The sequence below is a fragment of the Schistocerca gregaria genome, unplaced genomic scaffold (genome assembly GCF_023897955.1).
Source record: "Schistocerca gregaria isolate iqSchGreg1 unplaced genomic scaffold, iqSchGreg1.2 ptg000097l, whole genome shotgun sequence".
Lineage (NCBI taxonomy): Eukaryota > Metazoa > Arthropoda > Insecta > Orthoptera > Acrididae > Schistocerca > Schistocerca gregaria.
The window spans coordinates 1,606,289-1,628,805 of NW_026061713.1; the positions used below are offsets into that span (position 1 = coordinate 1,606,289).

Sequence of the window (22,517 nt, forward strand, 5' to 3'; positions counted from 1 at the left end):
GAAATTCATCTGCCAGGGTGTTTAGTGCCACCAGCATAATTCAGAGGCAGTGGTGTTATGGTGTGGTCATGTTTTTCATGGAGGGGACTTGCACCCCTTGTTGTTTTGCATGGCACTATCACGACCCAAGCCTACAATGGTGTTTTAAGCACTTTCTTGCTTCTCACTGTTGAAGAAGAATTTGGGGATGCATCTTTCAACACGATCGAGCAACTGTGTGTAATGCATGGCCTGTGGCGGAGTGGTTACACGACAATAACATCCCTATAATGGACTGGCCTGCACAGAGTCCGACCTGTATCCTATAGAACACCATTGGGATGTTTTGGAATGTCGATTTCATGTCAGGCCTCACCGACTGACATCGATACCTCTCCTCAATGCAGCACTCCTTGAAGAATGGGCTGGCATTCCCCAAGAAACCTTGCAGCACCTGATTGAACGTATGCCTATGAAAGTGGAAGCTGTCATCAAGGCTAAGGATGGGCCAATACCACATCGAATTGCAGCATTACCGATGGAGGGTGCCACGAACTTGTAAGTCATTTTCAGCCAGGTGTCCGGATATTTTTGATTTAAAGTTTCCCCTCCTCCTCTCTATCTCTCATTTTCCCCCAATTTGCTATCTAAAATTTTTCTCATTCCCTTTTCAATGTACCGCACCAACTGGTAGTTTACAGTTCATCTGTTCGTTACGCGCATACGTTTTCACACAGGTACACCACCTACTAATAATGTTTCTTTTGTGCACTGCGACAACTTTGTCAGTTGCAGCACGGCACCAGCCACATATGAACCATTTCACTGCCTTTTAATTCCTCATATATTTTAATGTGAAGACTTTTACACATAGCCCAGCTCTAATGGGAATGTTGTTTAATTGATTTTATTTGGTTTTACTAATGATCACATGTACCATGTTACTTGATACAAGCTTTTCTGCTCTGAAATTTGTCATCTCCAGCATGTTAATATGCGTCTATTTAGTTTTTGTTTATATTTTTATCCAGTGGTTTTTGTATATCTTTCACACTATGTTACTTCTTTTTAACTGTGATATGAAAATTTTTCTGGATAGGTGCATGTACAAGGGGCATTCAGTATATAATGCAATATTCTTTTCTCCCCTGAATGCAGGTTGTTTTATTCAGGATTCCAATAAACCATGTTATTCCCCACGCCTCTGGCTAGAAACCCCTATTTTCCAACATCATCTCTGTTCAGTGCAATAGCCTTACACTACCTTAATGGGAGGACCTGTATGCTTACACAGTATCACTCTACTGGTTGACAAAATATTGTCACGATCGACCTTGTAATGCGTAAAGAATTCACACAGACTCATTGCTCTTGACGGTCTTCCATTGGGCAGCAAGAAACACAGAAGGCATATACCTTTGAGGACCCAAACTGGTGAGGAAGAGTGTCAGCACTGCCAACGGAGAAGTCCAGTTGAGCAGTGAGCTGCTCGACTGAGATCGACTGAGATCTGTCAATCACCTGGAATGAGAGTGTCCACACATTCCAACAATGCAGCAGTCACAGCTACGTGCGTGCCAACTGGCACGCGTGAGATCGGACCGGTCTGCATGACCTCATTCCGAAAATGACAGACCTCTCACCCGACATCTCACAGTGCTTCTGTTCACTGCCAGGTCTCCGTAGACTTTCTGCAACTCTGTTACAGACACCATTTTGAAGGCTCTATAGAGCACAGCCACCTTTCAAAATTTCACGAAACTGTAGGGGCCAATGCGGAAATATTACGCGATGTTCCTCTACAAATTCTGCATCTGTTCAACTGAAAAAAGTGATTTATTTCTTATTTGACACTCCTTGTACTTTTGAAGAAGATTTTACAACTGCTGAAACTATGAAAACACACCTGCAACTGGTTGGCTTATTTTCTCAAGGCATTCAAATCTATCCTGCATTCCTGGATGTTTTGGTGGCAAAGTTGAGTGTTACTCCATTAGTAGAATATCGTATCGAGCTACAGGATAACATTGTGATAAAGAAAACTCTGTATATATTTGCCCCTCCCACGATGAAGCTGTTGAGGGAAATGTTAGAACAAGGGATTATTTGGCTCTCCAAATCACAGTATGTGGCTTCTGTGTTTTTTGTTCCCAAATCAGATGGAAGCTATCACCCATGGTGGATTATAGGGATCTGAACAAACAGGTGAAATTGTGATCACGATCACTCTCAGAACGTCATTCTCGTTTTGGCTGATTTCACACGGCAAAATTGTTTACGACATTAGATCCGAACCAAGTGATCAGGTAGTTTATAGTAATTCTATGGAGGAACATTTTCAACATTTATGAGAAGTACTTGGTAGACTGAGAAAAGCAGGATCGACTGTTCCTCTGGCCGAGGAGAAGTTCACCTGTGAATTAATGCATTTCTTAAGGCACATGGTTGTCCTAGACAGGATGAGCGTCGATCGATATCTTTCAGCACTTAGGAATGTCAAAGACATGGTGAAATTCTTACGTAAGGAAAGCCAAATTTCTTTTTTGCAAATTTATCCTCGAGCTCATAGGGAAGATGGGGAAATTATGTGATTTAGGAGAAAAGATACATACATTTTGAGGGGTCAGCCTCACGAGAAGCACCACAGGTGACGCTGAAATGAGGTTTGATGTCAGATACGGTCCTGCCTCTTCACGATTCTAGCACACGATTCATCTTGTAGATGGACACCTCGAATGTAAGATGGGAGCAGTCCTATTTCAGGAGAATGAAGAAGGGATAAGTTCAATAGCATTTGCATCCCAGACCTAAAACCACTTAGAGAGGACAACAAGATAGTGGTGCATGAGCAATTTGTGCCTTTCCTGTTCGAGTATTTCCATGAGTGCTCTACAGGTGGGCATTTGGGCATTTTCACAAATGCCGTAATATGTCAGCATTTTCTATGGAAGAGAACTGATAGTGATATAAAAACAGAGTGAGTATATGTCAGGTATGCATTGGGGTCAAGCCCGTTCAGTATATGAAGGTGGGTTGGTTAGCATCTGCTACAGTGAACTGTCCCCTTCAAAAAATGGTTATCGATTTTGCAGGTCCATTGCACCTGCCTCCCACCGGGGCAGCTATTACTGAAGCAATGGTACAGAACTTAAAGAACATCTATAGTGTTTTACGTCCACCACACTATATTACATATGACAACGTGACATGCTTTATATTGGGTGGTTTTAGGGACTTTAGTGTGGTATCGGCAATACACATGCCACAACCGCTATTACCCCACCCCTTCAAATGCTGAGAGTTTAACCAAACCTGGGGGCAGCCCTAATCACGTACAGTAGTAAAGAGCAGGAGAATTGGACTCTACAGTCTCACAAGTGGTGATACCCATAAAAACGATATAGCGAGAACCAGGTGAACTGCTACTATGTTTCAAGATTTCTAGTCCACAAAGTATCATCCGTCAACCTGCTGCTGGAACAGACCGGGCCAAGGCAACTTGTGGTCCCCTGAAAGAGGGCAAAACAGAACCTTCTTAAGTTGCATCATCTTCAGGCAGTGCTACAATAGCAGACAGTGCCCACAGCCACATTATGTAGAAGACCCAGTCTCTGTCAAGAACTTCCAGGCTTCAAGCAAAAATCTTGACAAGATAGAAAGCTCCTGCCACAGTATAGTAAGTATTGTTAGTGGATCCCAAGAAGGGAAATGTTATAAGAGCTCACCTATTCCAAATCAAGCCTAGTCCCTGTCGGGAAGATCAGATACGATCAAAGGGAATTGCCGGGAATAAAGGGAGGAGTATATGCCAGTGGTTGGCACTACTGTAGTCGACCGTGGCCACCGGACGGTATTGCGAGGTCAAGTGACCTTTTCGGCACACGATCTGAGGGGTGTGGAGGAACAGACGGGTAGTAAATGGTAGTAGACATTTTAATCAGGCAACAGAATAACGTTTTAGGCCGCTCACACGGAAATGGCACCGACAGCAGGCCGTCAGCTCTCGAGGAATGGCACACGTTTCTGCACACTCAAACAATACCGTGTTTATCTGGGCTGTGGTAACGGGCTCTGTCACAGTGAAATTTGAAGGCTACCCAGGTCAGAGCAGTTTTTCCCAGATACACATTACGGTACACGTCAGAGTGTACCTGTTTGTGTGTGCCCACAATTAAGTAGTGGCCACATTCAACAAGCACTGCCGCACTAGGGCAGTTGCGAGTGTGTGCCATTGTGTGATGCTTATTGTGTCACCTAGTAATTGGCTGGTGTGACAATGTGGCCCTGGTCATGCATCACCGAAATATACTGTGTATCTTTGTACTTGTGCAACTTAGTCTGGAAGATTAACACTACTGCTCCAACTTTAATCTGAGTCATAATTATTTCTGATTGTTTCAAGACATACAATAATTACAGTGCTTTGTCTTATTTAACTTAGTTAGTTATTAGTGATTCTGAATCCATCTGGGGCACCAAGTAAAGTTGCGGTTCACGATTTGTACTGTCTTGGCAAATGTAAAACTTGTCCAGTATATGTAGGGCTTGTGGTAGGACCGATAATTCACTATATTATCTGAGGAAAGATTAGAAGCGTTTTGCACGTCTCCCTGGACCTTATATATATTTATCGGAACTACTGACCGTCACATTAAAGTATTGATATTTTCACTCTGTTTTTGGGCGAGATTTGAAAAGTTACCATTGTGCAGTAAACGCTACTTTCAGTCTCTTTCTCTGGACACGATCTACCGTTAATGAGTGTACAGGATGCATGTTTCAGGAAATGGCCTGCATTAAGGAATAGCCAATATGTTCAAATGTTTACTACAAATCTGGTTCACGCTTTAACAAAAGTGGATGTCAATGGCCCTCTGGGAGCCTTTCACACACGTGTCATAGCAGTTCCGTACATCCCTAGCTTGCTACGGCTGTCTCCTAAGGCACCAAATTTCTTCCTTCAAGCACCCTGAGCTGTCGATCCTACTGTGCGACCGGATACCTGCCTACTACGATTCTTGGCAACCAGTACAGGACAACAGCTCTGTTCCTACCTAGGTTTCTGTCAACGCAGCCTCACTCTCATTCTTCGCCTACTCCAAACGGCATTAACATTGGCCTCTGCTCCACGACCGTGCCACGTATTGACATTTCCTCGAACTGAGACGCTTATTGTGAAGTTTTCGTACACACCCGCACCGCAACATCTCGACACCTGTTACACAACCAGGTGTGCCACATCTTCCATCAGAGATGGTTAATTCCGTGCCTCACATAAAAAAGTATCAGTGTCCTGTTGACGATACTCGCAGAAGAGATTGTGACTCTGTTCGTTGTCTACAATTCCTACCACACCGCTTCTCTGTCTAGTGCCACCCCAGTTATTGGGAGCTCCAACGTTAGGCAGGTGATGGAGCCCCTTAGGGAAGTAGCGGAAAGGTTGGGGAAGAAGGCCAGTGTTCACTCTGTCTGCTTGCCGGGGGGTCTCATCTGAGATGTGGAGGAGGCCCTGCTGGCAGCAATAGAGAGCACTGGGTGCACCCAACTGCAAATTGTTGCTCATGTCGGCACCAATGAGTCCTGCCGTCTGGGTTCAGAGGTCATCCTCAGTTCGTACAGGCAGTTGGCAGAGTTGGTGAAGGTGGAATCAGAGCTAGCTATTTGTAGTATCGTTCCCAGAACCGATCGCGATCCTCTGATTTGGAGCCGAGTGGAAGGCTTAAACCAGAGGCTCAGACGATTCTGCGGACATCTGGGGTGCAAATTTCTTGACCTCCGCTATCGGGTGGAGAAATGTAGGGTCCCTCTGAATAGGTCAGGCGTGCATTAGACGCCGGAAGTGGCTACAAGGGTAGCGGAGTACGTGTGGAGTGCACATGCGGGTTTTTTAAGTTAGAGAATTCCCTCCCTAGGCCCGACAAGACGCCTCCTGAGACGCAGCAAGATAGAAGTAGGCAAAATGCAACAGGGAATAACAATATTAATGTGCTAATAGTAAACTGCAGTAACGTCTATAGAAAGGTCCCAGAACTGCTCTCATTAATAAACGGTCACAATGCCCATATAGTACTACGGACAGAAAGTTGGCTAAAACCAGACGTGAACAGTAATGAAATCCTAAACTCAGACTGGAATGTATACCGCAGAGACAGGCTGGACAGTGAAGGGGGAGGCGTGTTTATAGCGATAAGAATTGCAATAGTATAGAAGGAAATTGATGGAGATCCAAAATGTGAAATAATTTGGGTGAAGGTCACGGTTAAAGCAGGCTCAGACATGGTAATTGGATGTCTCTACAGGCCCCCTGGCTCAGCCGCTGTTGTTGCTGAGCACCTGAAGGATAATTTGGAAAGTATTTTGAGTAGATTTCCCCACCATGTTATAGTTCTGGGTGGAGATTTTAATTTGCTGAATATAGACTGGGAGACTCAAACGTTCATAAGAGGTGGCAGGGACAAAGAATCCAGTGAAATTTTTTTAAGTGCTTTATCTGAAAACTACCTTGAGCAGTTAAACAGAGAACCGACTCGGGGCGATAACATATTAGACCTTCTGGTGACAAACAGACCTGAACTATTTGAAACAGTTCACGCAGAACAGGGAATCAGTGATCATAAAGCGGTTACTGCATCGATGATTTCAGCCGCAAATAGAAATATTAAAAAAGGTAGGAAGATTTTTCTGTTTAGCAAAAGTGACAAAAAGCAGAATACAGAGTACCTGATGGCTCAACACAAAAGTCTCAAGTACAGATAATGTTGAGGATCAGTGGACAAAGTTCAAAACCATCGTACAATATGCGTTAAATGAGTATGTGCCAAGTAAGATCGTAAGAGATGGAAAAGAGCCACCGCGGTACAACACCCAGTTAGAAAACTGCTGCGGAAGCAAAGGGAACTTCACAGCAAACATAAACATAGCCAAAGCCTTGCAGACAAACAAAAATTACGTGAAACGAAATGTAGTGTGAGGAGGGCTATGCGAGAGGCATTCAATGAATTCGAAAGTAAAGTTCTATGTACTGACTTGGCAGAAAATCCTAAGAAATTTTGGTCTTATGTCAAAGCGGTAGGTGGATCAAAACAAAATGTCCAGGCACTCTGCGACCAAAATGGTACTGAAACAGAGGATGACAGACTAAAGGCCGAAATACTAAATGTCTTTTTCCAAATCTGTTTCACAGAGGAAGACTGCACTGTAGTGCCTTCTCTAGCCTGTCGCACAGATGACAAAATAGTAGATATCGAAATAGACGACACTGGGATAGAGAAAAAATTAAAATCGCTCAAAAGAGGAAAGGCTGCTGGAACTGATGGGATACCAGTTCGATTTTACACAGAGTATGCGAAGGAACTAGCCCCCCTTCTTGCAGCGGTGTACCGTAGGTCTCTAGAAGAGCATAGCGTTCCAAAGGATTGGAAAAGGGCACAGGTCATCCCCATTTTCAAAAAGGGACGTTGAACGGATCTATATCTCTAACGTTGATCAGTTGTAGAATCTTGGAACACGTATTATGTTCGAGTATAATGACTTTTCTGGAGACTAGAAATCTACTCTGTAGGAATCAGCATGGCTTTCGAAAAAGACGATCGTTTGAAACCCAGCTCGCGCTATTTGTCGATGAGACTCAGAGGGCCATAGACATGGGTTCACAGGTAGATTCCGTGTTTCTTGACTTCCGCAAGGCGTTTGATACAGTTTCCCACAGTCATTTAATGAACAAAGTAAGAGCATATGGACTATCACACCAATTGTGTGATTGGATTGAAGAGTTCCTAGATAAAAGAACGCAGCATGTCATTCTCAATGGAGAGAAGTCTTCCGAAGTAAGAGTGATTTCAGGTGTGCCGCAAGTTCACTGAGGCTTTTTGCAGATAATGCTGTGGTGTATCGAGAGGTTGTAACAATGGAAAATTGTACTGAAATGCAGGAGGATCTGCAGTGAATTGACGTGTGCTGCAGGGAATGTCAATTCAATCTCAATGTAGACAAGTGTAATGTGCTGCGAATACATATAAAGATAGATCCCTTATCATTTAGCTACAAAATAGCAGTTAATTCCATAAATTATCTGGGAGTACACATTAGGAGTGATTTAAAATGGAATGATCATATAAAGTTGATCGTCAGTAAACCAGATGCCAGACTGAGATTCATTGGAAGAATCCGAAGGAAATGCAATCCGAAAACAAAGGAAGTAGGTTACAGTTCGCTTGTTCACCCACTGCTTGAATACTGCTCAGCAGTATGGGATCCATACCAGATAGGGTTGATAGAAGAGAGAGAGAAGATCCAACGGAAAGCAGCGTGCTTCGTTACAATATCATTTAGTAATCGCGAAAGCATTATAGAGATAATAGATAAACTCCAGTGGAAGACTCTGCAGGAGAGACGCTCAGTAGCTCGGTACGGGCTTTTGTTAAAGTTTCGAGAACATACCTTCACCGAAGAGTCAAGCAGTATTTTGCTCCCTCCTACGTAGATCTCGCGAAGAGACCATGAGAATAAAATCAGAGAGATTAGAACCCACACTGAAGCATAGCGACAACCCTTTCCATGAACAATACGGAACTGGAATAGAAGGGAGAACCGATAGAGGTACTCAGGGTACCCTCTGCCACACACCGTCAGGTGGCTTGTGGAGTATGGGTATGGATGTAGATGCAGCGTGTGTGGTTTGAGGTTTTCGGTCGCTAAACAGCGTGGTCATCAGTGCCCAAACGCATAAAAACAGGATCACATGCGGTGAAGGGACAAAGACGGACAGTGAACAAGGAGAACGGCTAAAAGACACAGGCCTGACGCAGTTCCAAATCCTCATATACAGAGGCAAAACAAGATGAAAAGAAACACACTAAAAAAGGGAAGGAAACACAAGGAAAAGAGAACAGAAATAGAAGTGAAACAAGGAGGTAATCGTGACTGGCAGACCTCTTACCTAAGCTCTGTGTGAGCCAGACACCCAGCAGCACATTAAAATCCTCTCCCTAAAATTCAAGACAACAAATTGGACAGGACACAAAACCGTAAGACCTTTACCACGGTCGTTGCGTCATCTTGCAAAATAGAGGGAAAATCCGATGGCAAGGAAACCACCGCCCTCTGGCCAGAGAATAAAAAAGTAAAATGTGGTGGACAGGAATCTGGATGCCACAATCACTGCTGGAGTAAAAAACCATGCCTCAAGGGACTGTGTCTGATGCGGAGGTAAGTGAGGAGAAACTCATCCTGCCTGCACGACTGTTAGGACGTACGCCATGGCCGCGTGGTGGCCTAGTGACTTACTGCAGTACCAATAAATCTCGAGACTATTTCACGTTTTCCTGCAGTAGTTTGGTCCTTAAATAAATGTGTTGTTTTTTAACCAACAGTGGACACTGTTCTTTGTACAGTGCCTACTGTGTCTTATTTCATAAGTTAGGTAGGGAAACATTCCTATATTGTTTTCTGTGTAAGATTTGAAAAAGTTACTGTCACGCAGTCTTCTTATTTGTGTATGATCTACTGTTAGCCTGTGTCTAAAGTATGCATGTTTTAGGAAACTTCAAAACTTGTAATTAACATTTGGGGAAATTGTTTAAAAGTTGTTGAGACACTGTAGGAGTTTTCCGAGTTTGTGTAAGATATTCATTGTTAACGATATTGGCCGTATCTGTGAATTGTGTTGTTATAAGTTCTGGTACACTGATGTTAAGATCTTCTTGGCTTGACATTTCTTGAGTAACAGGCTTCAAATTTTGAAGCATATATGGAAGTTTGTTTCAAAACGAAGGAGTGGAGTGTGGAGTGTGGAGAGTGGAGAAGTGTGGAGTGTGGAGTGTGGAGAGTGGAGTGGAGTGGAGTGGAGGGAGTGAGTGAGGGAGGGAGGGAGGGAGGGAGGAGAGGACAAATGTGTGGCGGGGAGGGGAGACGAGTGGCGGGGAGGGGAGACGAGTGGCGGGGAGGGGAGACGAGTGGCGGGGAGGGGAGACGAGTGGTGGGGAGGGGAGGGGCAGGGAGGGTAGACGTGTGGTGGGGGAGGGGAGACGCGTGGCGTAGGAGGAGAGACGAGTGACGGGGGAGGGGAAAGAATTGGCGGGGAGATGAAAGTATTGGCGGGGAGGGGAAGTTGTGGTGGGGAGGGTAAACAAGTGGTGGCAAGAAGAGGAGAGGGGAGGGAGAGTGATGGAGGGAGGGTGAGGTATTGTGGGAGGGGAATGGAGGGAGGGAGAGGGGTGAAGAAGGATTGAGGGAGAGGGTGAAAGGGAGGGGAGGGGGAGGGACAGGGGGATAGGGAGGGAAGGGTAGACGGGTGAGATGAGAGGGCATAAGAGGGGACAAAAAAGAGAGGGGAGTCGGGAGTAGACAAGAGAGGAAAGGAGTGGTAGGGAGTTGAGGGAGGGGTGTGGGAGATGAGGGGAGGGAGGAGAGCGGGGAGGGGGAGCCTGTAGAGGAGGGGGATAGGGAGGGGGAGGGGTGAGTAGGGAGTGTGGGAGAAGGGATTGAGAGAGTGGGAGGGAGATAGGGAGGCAGAGTGAGAGGGAGGGGGGAGAGAGGGGTGAGGGGGAAGGGGAGGAGGGAGTAGGGGAAGAGGGGTGAGGGGGCAGGTGTTGGGGAGGGGAGTAGAGGAGGGGAAATGTGCAGTAGGGAGAGGAGGCTGGAGTGGGTTGAGCACAGGTGGGAGGGGAGAGGGAGGGAGAAGGAGAGGGAGAGGGAGAGGGAGAGAGAGAGAGAGGGGGGGGGTGTTCCTCACATGGTTGGAGGTGGAGGAGACGCAGAAGATCTGGACAGGGAAGGCAGAGTGGACAGAAGAAGGAAGGGAAGAAGGGATGTAATGGGTAACAGAGGTTTATGCCAGGAGGACTGTGAGAGTGCAGCTGCGGGAGAGATCATTCAAACACCCATTTCAGGGAGAGTAATGCTGGAAGTTGAAGTCATTTATGTTGGAGGTTACAGCATGTTCAGCAACTGGATGGTAAAAAGTTTGTGGTTTGACACAATTTGGAGGATGCCATTCTTGCGAGTAGATACTTGGTTACTTGTTGTGTACACTTTCACTCATAACCCCACCTTTTATAGTGCAGGGAATAACCATGGCTGGACTGCATTAGGAGGGAATGGATGGTTGTATGGGACAGGGTCTCGCAACTGGTTCGACTGAAGAAAATGACCCATGCAGTACAGGACTGAGAGCAGGATTGGAAGCCAGTCTGAAACAGGGATAGACAAGGATATTCTGTGCATTTGGTGGACAACAGAACATTAAATTAGGTGATGTGTGTATTATCTGTTGAAATAATAATAAGAAGAAGAAGAAGAAGAAGAAGAAGAAGAACAGAACATTAAATTAGGTGATGTGAGTAATATCTGTTGAAATAATAATAATAATAATAATAATAATAATAATAATAATAATAAACCCCGTGGAGGTCCAGGAAAAGAATAGGCCACCGGTATGTTCTGCCAGTCGTAAAAGGCGACGAAAAGAACAAACCACTAATAGGGCTAACCCCCCTTTTAGTGTGAGTAGTTGGTTCAAGACAGAACTAATGAAGCCTCGGACAAGCACGGTCATGTCCGGGGACGAAACTTGAACCCTATGCCCATCCACAATGGTAACGACACTGCTAGCCACACTGAAAATGATTTAAATCCAAATAGAGGTGTTTTGCAGGATATGCTTCCTGCATCCACTCTAGAAGGAAAACAAAGACAGAGGATGAGATGGTCAGATGAAGTTAACTGACACCTCATGTTCTGTTATTACCAAGCAACAAACTTAAGAACCAACACAACTGGTTACAGATCACAAGTATACACAACATTTAATATCAGATACCCAGAATTAAAATTTTTAACAGAACAACGACTAGCTGATTAGATCCGTGTAATAATAAAAAATAACAGGATACCCCCAGCCAGAATAAGAAAACATCAAACAACAAGTACAACAAATACTGGAACAAAATAATGTGCAATCAGACGAAGAAGAAGAAAATACAGTAATGGGCTCAAACATCTCAGAGCAAACAAACAAAGAACAACATGCATCAATTAAACAATAAGAGGAAAACAAAATCTTAAGACAGCCACCAGAAAAAGCACAAATAGAACACGAAGTGACACACATGTTAGTTATAGAAGAAAAATTTCAGCTGACATATATAGAATACAAAGACACAAATACAGACATTAGACCATTCTTGCATAGACCACCAAATAACCCACAAGTCAAAACAACAATAACAACTATCAACACAATCATACACAACAAAATAAATTAAAATACAACTATGGAAGAGTTACAACTTCTGGTTTATATAGGAGCACTCACTACACTAAATATCCACACTAGGCAGAGATCAGAACAAACCAACACACAGAAGAAACCCACAAAACCAGCATGGCAACGCAGGCTACAGATCAGAATAGAATAACTGAGAAAAGACATTGGACAGCTAACACAATTTATAAGAAATGAAATATCAGACAAGAAACGAAAAAGGTTAGGTAAAATCTCACAACAAGAAGTGATACAGCAATTAGATGAAAAGAAGCAGAAATTACAAGCATTGGCCAAATGACTTAGGAGACACAATAAAAGTGAAAATAGAAGGAAACAAAATCAAACATTCAATACAAACCAAAAGAAGTTTTACCAGACAATAGTTAACACAAACATTAAAATAGATAATCCACCAAACATAGCAGACATGGAACACTTGTCGAGCAACATACGGTCAAACCCGGTACAACATAACAGGCATGCACGGTGGATACAAGCAGAAACAGACACATATAAGATGATACCACAAATGCCTGAAGTGATAATTTTGCAACATGAAGTCACCCGAGCAATTAATTCTACGCACAATGGGAAAGCCCTTGGAAAAGATACAATAGCAAATTTCTGGCTAAAGAAGTTCACCTCAACACATTCACATATAACTAAATTATTTAACAATGATGTAAATAAAATAGAAAGAAACTTCCACATGGGAAAAATATATTAAAAACAAAGATTCCAAGACTTACCAAGCGGGAAAACGCAGGCAGACAGGCACAAGAACAAAACACACAAACACACACACAGAATTACTAGCTTTCGCAACCGATGGTTGCTTCTTCAGGAAGGAGAGGGAAAGACGAAAGGATGTGGGTTTTAAGGAAGAGGGTAAGGAGTCATTCCAATCCCGGGAGCGGAAAGACTTCCCTTAGGGGGAAAAAAAGGACAGGTGTACACTCGCGCACACACACACACACGCACACATATCCATCCGCACATACACAGACACAAGCAGACATATTTAGGCAAAGAGTAAGGGCAGAGATGTCAGTCGAGGCGGAAGTACAGAGGCGAAGAAGTTGTTGAAAGACAGGTGAAGTATGAGCGGCGGCAACTTGAAATTAGCGGAGGTTGAGGCCTGGCGGATATCGAGAAGAGAGGATATACTGAAGGGCGAGTTCCCATCTCCGGAGTTCGGATAGGTTGGTGTTGGTGGGAAGTATCCAGATAACTCGGATGGTGTAACACTGTGCCAAGATGTGCTGGCCGTGCACCAAGTCATGTTTAGCCACAGGGTGATCCTCATTACCAACAAACACTGTCTGCCTGTGTCCATTCATGCGAATGGACAGTTTGTTGCTGGTCATTCCCACATAGAAAGCGTCACAGTGCAGGCAGGTCAGTTGGTAAATCACGTGGGTGCTTTCACACGTGGCTCTCCCTTTGATCGTGTACACCTTCCGGGTTACAGGACTGGAGTAGGTGGTGGTGGGAGGGTGCATACAAATACCTTCAGAAATGACTTCGTGACACTTAAATCTATACTCGATGTTAACAAATTTCTCTTCTTCAGAACACTTTCCTTGCCATTGCCAGTCTACATTTTATATCCTCTCTACTTCGACCATCATCAGTTATTTTGCTCCCCAAGTAGCAAAACTCCTTTACTACTTTAAATGTCTCATTTCGTAATCTAATTCCCTCAGCATCACGTGACTTAATTCGACTGCATTCCATTAGCCTCATTTTGCTTTTGTTGATGTTCATCTTATATTCACCTTTCGAGACACTGTCCATTCCGTTCAACTGCTCTTCCAAGTCCTTTGCTTTCTCTGACAGAATTACAATGTCATCGGGGAACCTCAAAGTTTTTATTTCTTCTCCATGGATTTTAATACCTACTCGAAATTTATCGTTTGTTTCTTTTACTGCTTGCTCAATATACAGATTTAATGGCATAGGGGAGAGGCTACAAACCTGCCACACTCCCTTCCCAACCACCGCTTCCCTTTCATGTCCCTCAACTCTAATAACTGCCATCTGGTTTCTGTACAAATTGTAAACAGCCTTTCGCTCCCTTTATTTTACTCCTGCCACCTTCAGAATTTGAAAGAAAGTATTCCAGTCAACATTGTCAAAAGCTTTCTCTAAGTCTACAAATGCTAGAAATGTAGGTTTGCCTTTGTTAATCTAGCTTCTAAAAAAAGTCATAGGGTCAGTATTGCCTCACGTGTTCTCATATTTCTACGGAATCCAAACTGATCTTTCCCAAGGCTGGCTTCTACCAGTTTTTCCATTGGTCTGCAAAGAATTCGCGTTAGTATTTTGCAGCTGTGACTTATTAAACTGATAATTCGGTGATTTTCACATCTGTCAATGCCTGCTTTCTTTGGGACTGGAATTGTTATATTATATTATATTAGATTATATTATTATTATATTATATCTAGGATACAGACAAAAAATAGGAATAGATAATACAAATATTAAAGAAGAACTAAAAGAAAAATATAGACAAAAGACTAACAAAAATACTGAAAACAGAACTGACAGCAAGAAACAAGACAAAAGCTATACTTACTTATGCTATACCAATATTGACCTACTCATTTGGAGTAGTGAAATGGAGTAATACAGATATAGAATACATCACATACATTCAGCAACAGAAAGATTCACATTAAGCAGAAAGGGAGGAGGAAGGGGATTTATCGACATAAGAAACCTACATTATGGACAGATAGACAATTTAAGAAAATTCTTTCTAGAACGAGCAGTAACTAGCAAAATACACAAAGCAATCACTCATATAAAAACATCAGCTACACCACTGCAATTTCATAACCACTTCTACAACCCTTTAGATCACATAACATCAACAGATAGGAAGAAAGTAAATTGGAAAAAGAAAACACTACATGGCAAGCACCCGTATCATTTAACACTGCCACACATCGATCAAGACGCATCCAACACATGGCTAAGAAAAGGCATTATATACAATGAGACAGAAGGATTCATGATTGCAATACAGGATCAAACAGTAAACACCAGATATTACAGCAAGCATGTTATTAAAGATCCCAATACCACAACAGATAAATGCAGACTTTGCAAACAACAAATAGAAACAATAGATCACATCACAAGCGGATGTACAATACTAGCGAATACAGAATACCCCAGAAGACATGACAATGTAGCAAAAATAATACATCAACAGCTTGCCTTACAACATAAACTTATAAAAAAACACGTTCCCACATACAAGTATGCACCACAAAATGTACTGGAGAATGATGAATACAAATTATACTGGAACAGAACCATTATAACAGATAAAACACCACCACATAACAAACCTGACATGATACTCACCAATAAAAAGAATAAATTAACACAACTGTTCGAAATATCCATACCCAATACAACAAATATACAGAAGAAAACAGGAGAAAAATTGAAAAATACATCCAACTGGCTGAGGAAGTCAAGGGCATGTGGCATCAGGATGACATTATACCAATTATACTATCAACTACAGGAGTCATACCACACAGTATCCACCAGTACATCAATGCAATACAGCTACATCCAAACGTATATATACAACTACAGAAATCTGTAATTATTGATACATGTTCAATTACCCGAAAGTTCCTGAATCCAATGTAACAGTTAAAAGGAAGTCATGCTTGATCAAGGTCCGCGTCACTTTCCATTTTTAACCAGACATAACGTCTGAGAAAGGAAAGAAATAATAATAATCTGCTGCATCAAAAGTATAAAATGGAGGAAAGCAACAAAGTTATATATGAGGCAATATGCTGTGAGAGAGGCGCACTAGGCCACAAGAGTCAGCAAGAGGAAGACCTCAGTCCGGGCTTGGGCTTTCTCAAATACGCTCTGCAGCCAGTACAATGTAAATGACTGTTATTAGTTAGCTCTGAGAAAGGATATCACCTGAAACCACAGGAGCATTTTCAGTCTCATTGGCCACTTAATTTCCCTTTATTTTATTTATTAGCTTTTGTCCGAAGACCGTACTTTCGTGCTACGTTTCTGCTGAATAACTCAAAAATATAAGAATTTGTATTTATCTTCACATTCTTAGGCTCTTTCTGCCTCGACCTCTTCTTATTTTTATTTACAACTACTTCTTTTCCCTCATTTAAGTTCACACTGGGTGGCAACGAGGGACCAATTATCTTTGACGAACGATTGAAAAATAATCAAGTATTTCAGTCACTATAAAGATTCTATTTCTTCTTACAGTCTTTCATTTTACAACTTTACACTATACTACAGGAAATGAACTACATTATCATTACCAATAACACTGTTGTCATCTAGAGTACATGGTTTCTTTTCTGTGTGAAGCTGTTCTCTTTTCTCCCCACGACTATTTAATGACACAGCTTCCTGTTCAGATTGTTTTACTGTTCTTTGGTCACGATTTCCACCTGTATCTTGATTTCTCTTTCGATTATTTTGTTCTTCTTTGTCTGCTTCTTTCTGTTCTTGCTCTTCCTCTTCATCCTCTTCCTCTTCCTGTTCTTCTACACCTTCCAACTTTGAATCAACATCTGGTATTATTTTATGGGACATCTAGAAGTTAAAATAGCATTGTTCAGCCTACTTCATCACACATGAATGAATGGTTTTCAACACTGTGCTTATCAAAAATATGGTCCAATTATGGGTGTATGAAAAGAGCACACTGAACTGCAAATTCTGCTTGGATACACTTCCAAACACAAAAGAAAAGGGCTTGTGCTTATTATTCATGTCTATTAATTGCTGATGTGTGTATTTAACCTTTAACTATGCTGTAGAAATACATAAACTAAATCTCTAAATAGTTTTCATCCAAGTTAACTGTTCATAACCTGTCTACCTTTTTACTTCATACAGTTATTTGTCTGTCATGTTTATGTCACCTACCAACCCTACAAAGAGTACAGACTCCCTGTCATCTGAGAAGTTTCATTCTATCAATATTATGAAAAGGATAACTGCTACTCACCATATAACAGTGATGCTGAGTCACAGATAGACACAACAGAATGACTGTCACAAAATGAGCTTTTTTGCCATCAAGGCCAAAAGTAGACAGACACACACACACACACACACACACACACACGACCACAGTCTCTGACCAGATTCTGGCTTCAGGTGCCAGACACTTTGGTCGTGTGTGTGTGTGTGTGTGTGTGTGTGTGTGTGTGTGTGTGTGTGTGTGTGTGTGTGGTCTATTTTCAAGAAAGGTCTTGTTGGCCAAAAGCTCGTTTTGTGACAGTCTTTTCGTTGTACCTATCTGCGACTCAGCGTCTCCACTATATGGTAAGTAGCAACTATCCTTTTCATAACATTGTTTCATTCCATCCTGGATTTTATATCATTTAAATTTCATTCTATATGTCAAATCTTTCTGCGCTATATGAAGAGAACTAGTGTGCTGTTAGACACAGCAAACTTTCTGTTTTCTTCCTCTATCTTTCTTTCAATAAAATAAAACCTTTTACGTCTCGTCAAGAGTGATACTACTGAGACATTGCAATAGTTAACTAAACAACTAGAGGGGAAGCAAACTAAATCAATACATGCTGTGAATTCAATCCCTCCAAAATTCAATTTCAGTGTTTCATTACTGTGCCACTTTTTTGGTCTATCTCAGCTAATATTATCTAGATACTTTCCATAGTCAAAAGAAAATGAGACAGATGGAAAAAAAGTAAGCAAACTGTTTATTACTTGAAAAGTAATCAGCACAATTGTTAACACATTTGTTCCACAGTCAATACTTTTAATATAAAAATGTTTGTGGCTGCCTACAGACTTACGATTGAACTTATGTGCACATGTCTTCATCCAAAGCATACAGACTGCCATGAATCTCTTCCTTCAGGGTGTAATCATGATTCTGTATGCATTTTCAAACGTTTTTGCATGTAGTCATTGACCACCTTGTCTCAGGAGATTAATTTGGCAATAATAAACAGTTTAATTAATTTTTCCATCTGTCTTTTTTTGTCTGACTTCATCTTACACATATAACGACATAAGGTATGCTTTCTTACAATTTTAAAGGAACAACATCAGAAGACAAATGTGGACATGAAAAAGAAAACCTAACGAAGAAGTATTTAATTATAAAATGAGTGAATATGGTTTAGTTACCTTGCTCATCTGTTCGTCCTTTACTTTTCTTTTGACTGCGGCAACTAATGCAACTCTGTTGCTAGTCTGCAGTTTTGATAGCTCTTCACTAGGGACAAGTTCGGGCAAGCTGGCCGGCTTTGCAATATTCACCAATTTCCGCAAGTGATCACCTTCACTCCTGAGTGACTGTAATTGAATCTGTAAACAAAAATAAGTCTGTTAGTTTATTTACGATGTTTACTACAATTCTGACGTACTGTGTTCTATAGACACATAGTACTGTCTTAAAAGTCATAAAACTACTCATGTACACTGAAGTTGTTTACTACATATTCTACCTGCAGAATTACACTTAACTGCAGAGGTCAAGCTACACACTTCTTGGTTCCTTCCTAATCCCCTCAAGAATCACGTATCACCTATATTGTCACTCTTGTCAGATTCTTATAAAAAACTGCACACACCAGTGATTATTAGCCTTATGAGAAATATCTCATGCAGTGCACTTCAGATAATATATCTGCCAGTATCCGATACCACGCACAGGGCATCATTCTGCTATATGAGGTCGGCAATAGCAGTTACGCAGGTTAGTGCAAGAGGTACCCACGAGTGATAGCTTTCATCAACTGCCAGCAGCCTGAAGGGCACTTCCTGTCAGATCACTGCTGCCAGTGGTATGCACCATACAGATAAAGGCAGCCGTAAAGAGCCTTCAATCTCCAGTGGTTTGGTTTCAGAGTCAGGTGTAGGTTTGGTAGATGGAAGAATACCACTTGCGGAGGGGTGGGAAGTATAGTGGGCAGGACACTTCTCATTTCAGGGCACGACACGAGGTAATCGAAACCCTGGTGGAGAATGCAATTCAGTTGCTCCAGTTCCGTATCATACTGAGTTACGAGGGGACTGCTCCTCTGTGGCTGGACTGTCGAACTTTGGGAGGTGGTGGAAGACTGGAAAGGTAAAGCACAGGAGATTTGTTTTTGTACAAGGTTGGGAGGATAATTATGGTCAGTGAAGGCTTCCGTAAGACCCTCGGTATATTTCGAGAGGGACTGCTTGTCACTGCAGATGTGATGCACACTGTACGGAAGGGACTTCTTGGTATGGAATGGGTGGCAGCTGTCAAAGTGAAGGTTTTGCTGATGGTTAGTAGGTTTGATATGGATGGAGGTACAGATGTTGCCATCTTTGAGGTGGAGGTCAACATTTAGGTAGGTGGCTTGTTGGATTGAGGAGGACCAGGTGAAGCAAATGGGAGGATAGTTGTTGAGGTTCTGGAAGTATGTGGGTAGGGTGACCTCACCTTCGATCCAGATAGCAAAGATGCCATCAACCCAAAAAGCCACCTTCCTAAAAGCAATACCTCCACTTCGACAACTGCCACCCATTCCATACTAGGAAGTGCTTCTGTACAGTATAGCCGCCCCTGGTTGTCGCATCTGCAGTGATGAGCAGACCCTCTTGAAATATACTGAGGGTCTGATTGAAGCCTTCACTTGACCATAAGTACAAAAACAAATCTTCCATGCCTTATGTTTCCTGTCTCCCACCACCTCCCACAGACCCATCGTCTGTCCACAGAGGAGTATTCTCCCTATAACTAAGTAACACCCAGGACTGGAGCAACTGAATCACATTCTTCGCCAGGGTTTCGATTAATTCTTGTTGTGCCCTGAATGCCCTGCCCACCCCACCCACAGTGGTATTCCGCCATCCATCGAACCTACACAATATACTCGTCTATCCTTATACAACCCCTGCTCCCAGGGGTCATACCCCTGTGACAGACTTAGATGCAAGACCTGTCCCACAGATCCTCACACCACCACCTACTACAGTCCAATCACAAACATCATCTATCCCATCAAACGCAGGGCTACCTGTGAAACCAGTCACGTGGTCTACAAGCTAAGCTACGTAGGCACGACAACTGACAAGCTGTCTGTCCGCACGAATGGCCACCGACAAACTGTGGCCGAGAAACAAGTGTGGCCACCCTGTTGCCGAACATGCTGCCAAAGATGATATCCTTCATTTCAGTGACTACTTCACAGCCTGTGCCATGTGGATCCTTCCGACCAACACCAGCTTTTCTGAACTGCACAGATGGGAACTTTCCCTGCAATACAGCCTACGTCCCTGTAAGCCTCCTGGCCTCAACCTACATTAGTCGCTGTCCTCACCCGTCCAGCCTCTTCCCTGCTTTCACTCCAGCACTACACAGCCACCATTCCACCACCACAGCAAGTCTTTTTTATTTATTTTTAATTTATTTCTCTCCTTTTCCACTACTCCCCCCCCCCCCCCCTCATCCCCACCTCTCCGCTGCCCACCACCCAACCTGCAGCGCTTCACTGTCCACCATCCCCGCCATACTATCCCTCCCCACCCCCACCCCAACCTCTTTCTTTCCCCCACCCAATCACCACTCCCATCGTGCACTGGTGCTGCTGCTCGCAGTGTAAATTCAGTTGCTCGAGACTGCAGTGGTTTGTGTGAGTTGCGTTTGCGTGAGTGTGTGTGTGAATGAGTGCGTTTATTGTTGACAAAGGCCATTGGCCAAAAGCTGTAAGTGTCTATCTGCGACTCGGCAATTCCGCAATATAGTGAGGGCAACTTTCCTTCTCATAATATTGTTACAGTCCATCCTGGGTTTTCCATTGTTTAATCCTAAATTTAGTTATACATTAACTTTTAGAAAAAAGTAAACATGAAATATTTAGAAACTGCTGCTGAATATAGAGAGTGAAATAAAAATTGGATTAATTACCAATAAAACTGAATTTTTTTTTTCTATTTAAGCCACAACACTGTTGTCAAAAACTTGGCATTGTGGTCCTAAAGTCCTGTGCGCCCCTCTTATACAGTGATAACATGGCTGCTGCACTCAAAATGGACAAATTACTTTGATATCAAAATACCTTATTCGTGACGGATAGCCACGGACCTCACCATGCTGAGATGGCTCACAGGCCACAACGATACAGTCAGTCATACTGTAGGGAAAATTGCATTGGTGGAATGTCTGTGGAATGGCAAGACAAACACGTGGTTCCTGATGAGGGACAGGAGTCTTTTCAGTAGTTGCAAAGGCAATGCATTTCAGTAGTTGCAGAGGCAACTGTCTAGATGATTGACTGATCTGTATTTGTAAAATTTAACCAATATTATCTTGCTAACTGCAACAGCGAATGGCTAACAGCTGGGGGAAACTACAGCCATTATATTTCCCACAGGTATGCAGCTCTACTGCAAGGTGAAGTGACGATGGCATCCTCTCGGGTAAAATATTCTGGAGGCAAGAGAGTCCCACATTTGAATCTCCTAGTGTGGACTACCACCATCAGGAGAAACAAAACAGTCATTCTACAGGCCACGGTATGGAATATTAGAACCCTTAACGGGGTATGTAGGTCAGATAATTTACAAACGGAAATGGATAGGCTGAAGTTAGATACAGCACACACAGCAATGGTGATGTCTATGATGATCAGACATGCTGCCCACATCTTAGAAGAAGACCTCACACATAAAACCAACAGATTCCTCGGTAACTGCTGTCTGCAGGGCTTGACACGCTCCTATCGACAGCACTACAGACAAAAGCAGATTACGCCATCTTCGTTTACACAGACTGCGTGCAAATGGGTCCATCTATCGAGCTCTGCCCGTGTCTTGAAAAACCTGCAGTGTGACAACAACTACAAACACTGCACAACATTGTTAGTATTTCCTACAGTGAGTCGAACAGGCTCATAGCGATACTAAAGATTTGTATAATTTTACTTCACAGAACATATTGTAAGTAAATGTTTTGATGTTTCAGTCATTTTAAAAATGTTTGAAGTGTTCAAGGTTTGCCCAACCCACCTCATACACACTACGGACACAACAAACATTTCTGGTGACAACAATGATCTGTGTGGATTGGATCCATGGGATATGATTAAATATCACTGACTTCAAATGACATTACCTTAATAAACATTTTTTTCTATTTCAACAGTTTGGAAAATAACTAAAATTTTTTTTCTTGCATTTTAAAGCCAAGTGTGGACCCCTCCTTTTCATTCTTTCAATGCAAAACACGTCTACTAGATAGAGC

General features: G+C 42.6%; 1 pseudogene; it reads right to left on the reverse strand.

Annotated features, from left to right (window-relative positions):
- LOC126301747 (kanadaptin-like) overlaps window positions 1-22,517 on the reverse strand; it is a 227,418-nt pseudogene that overhangs the window by 7,784 nt on the left and 197,117 nt on the right.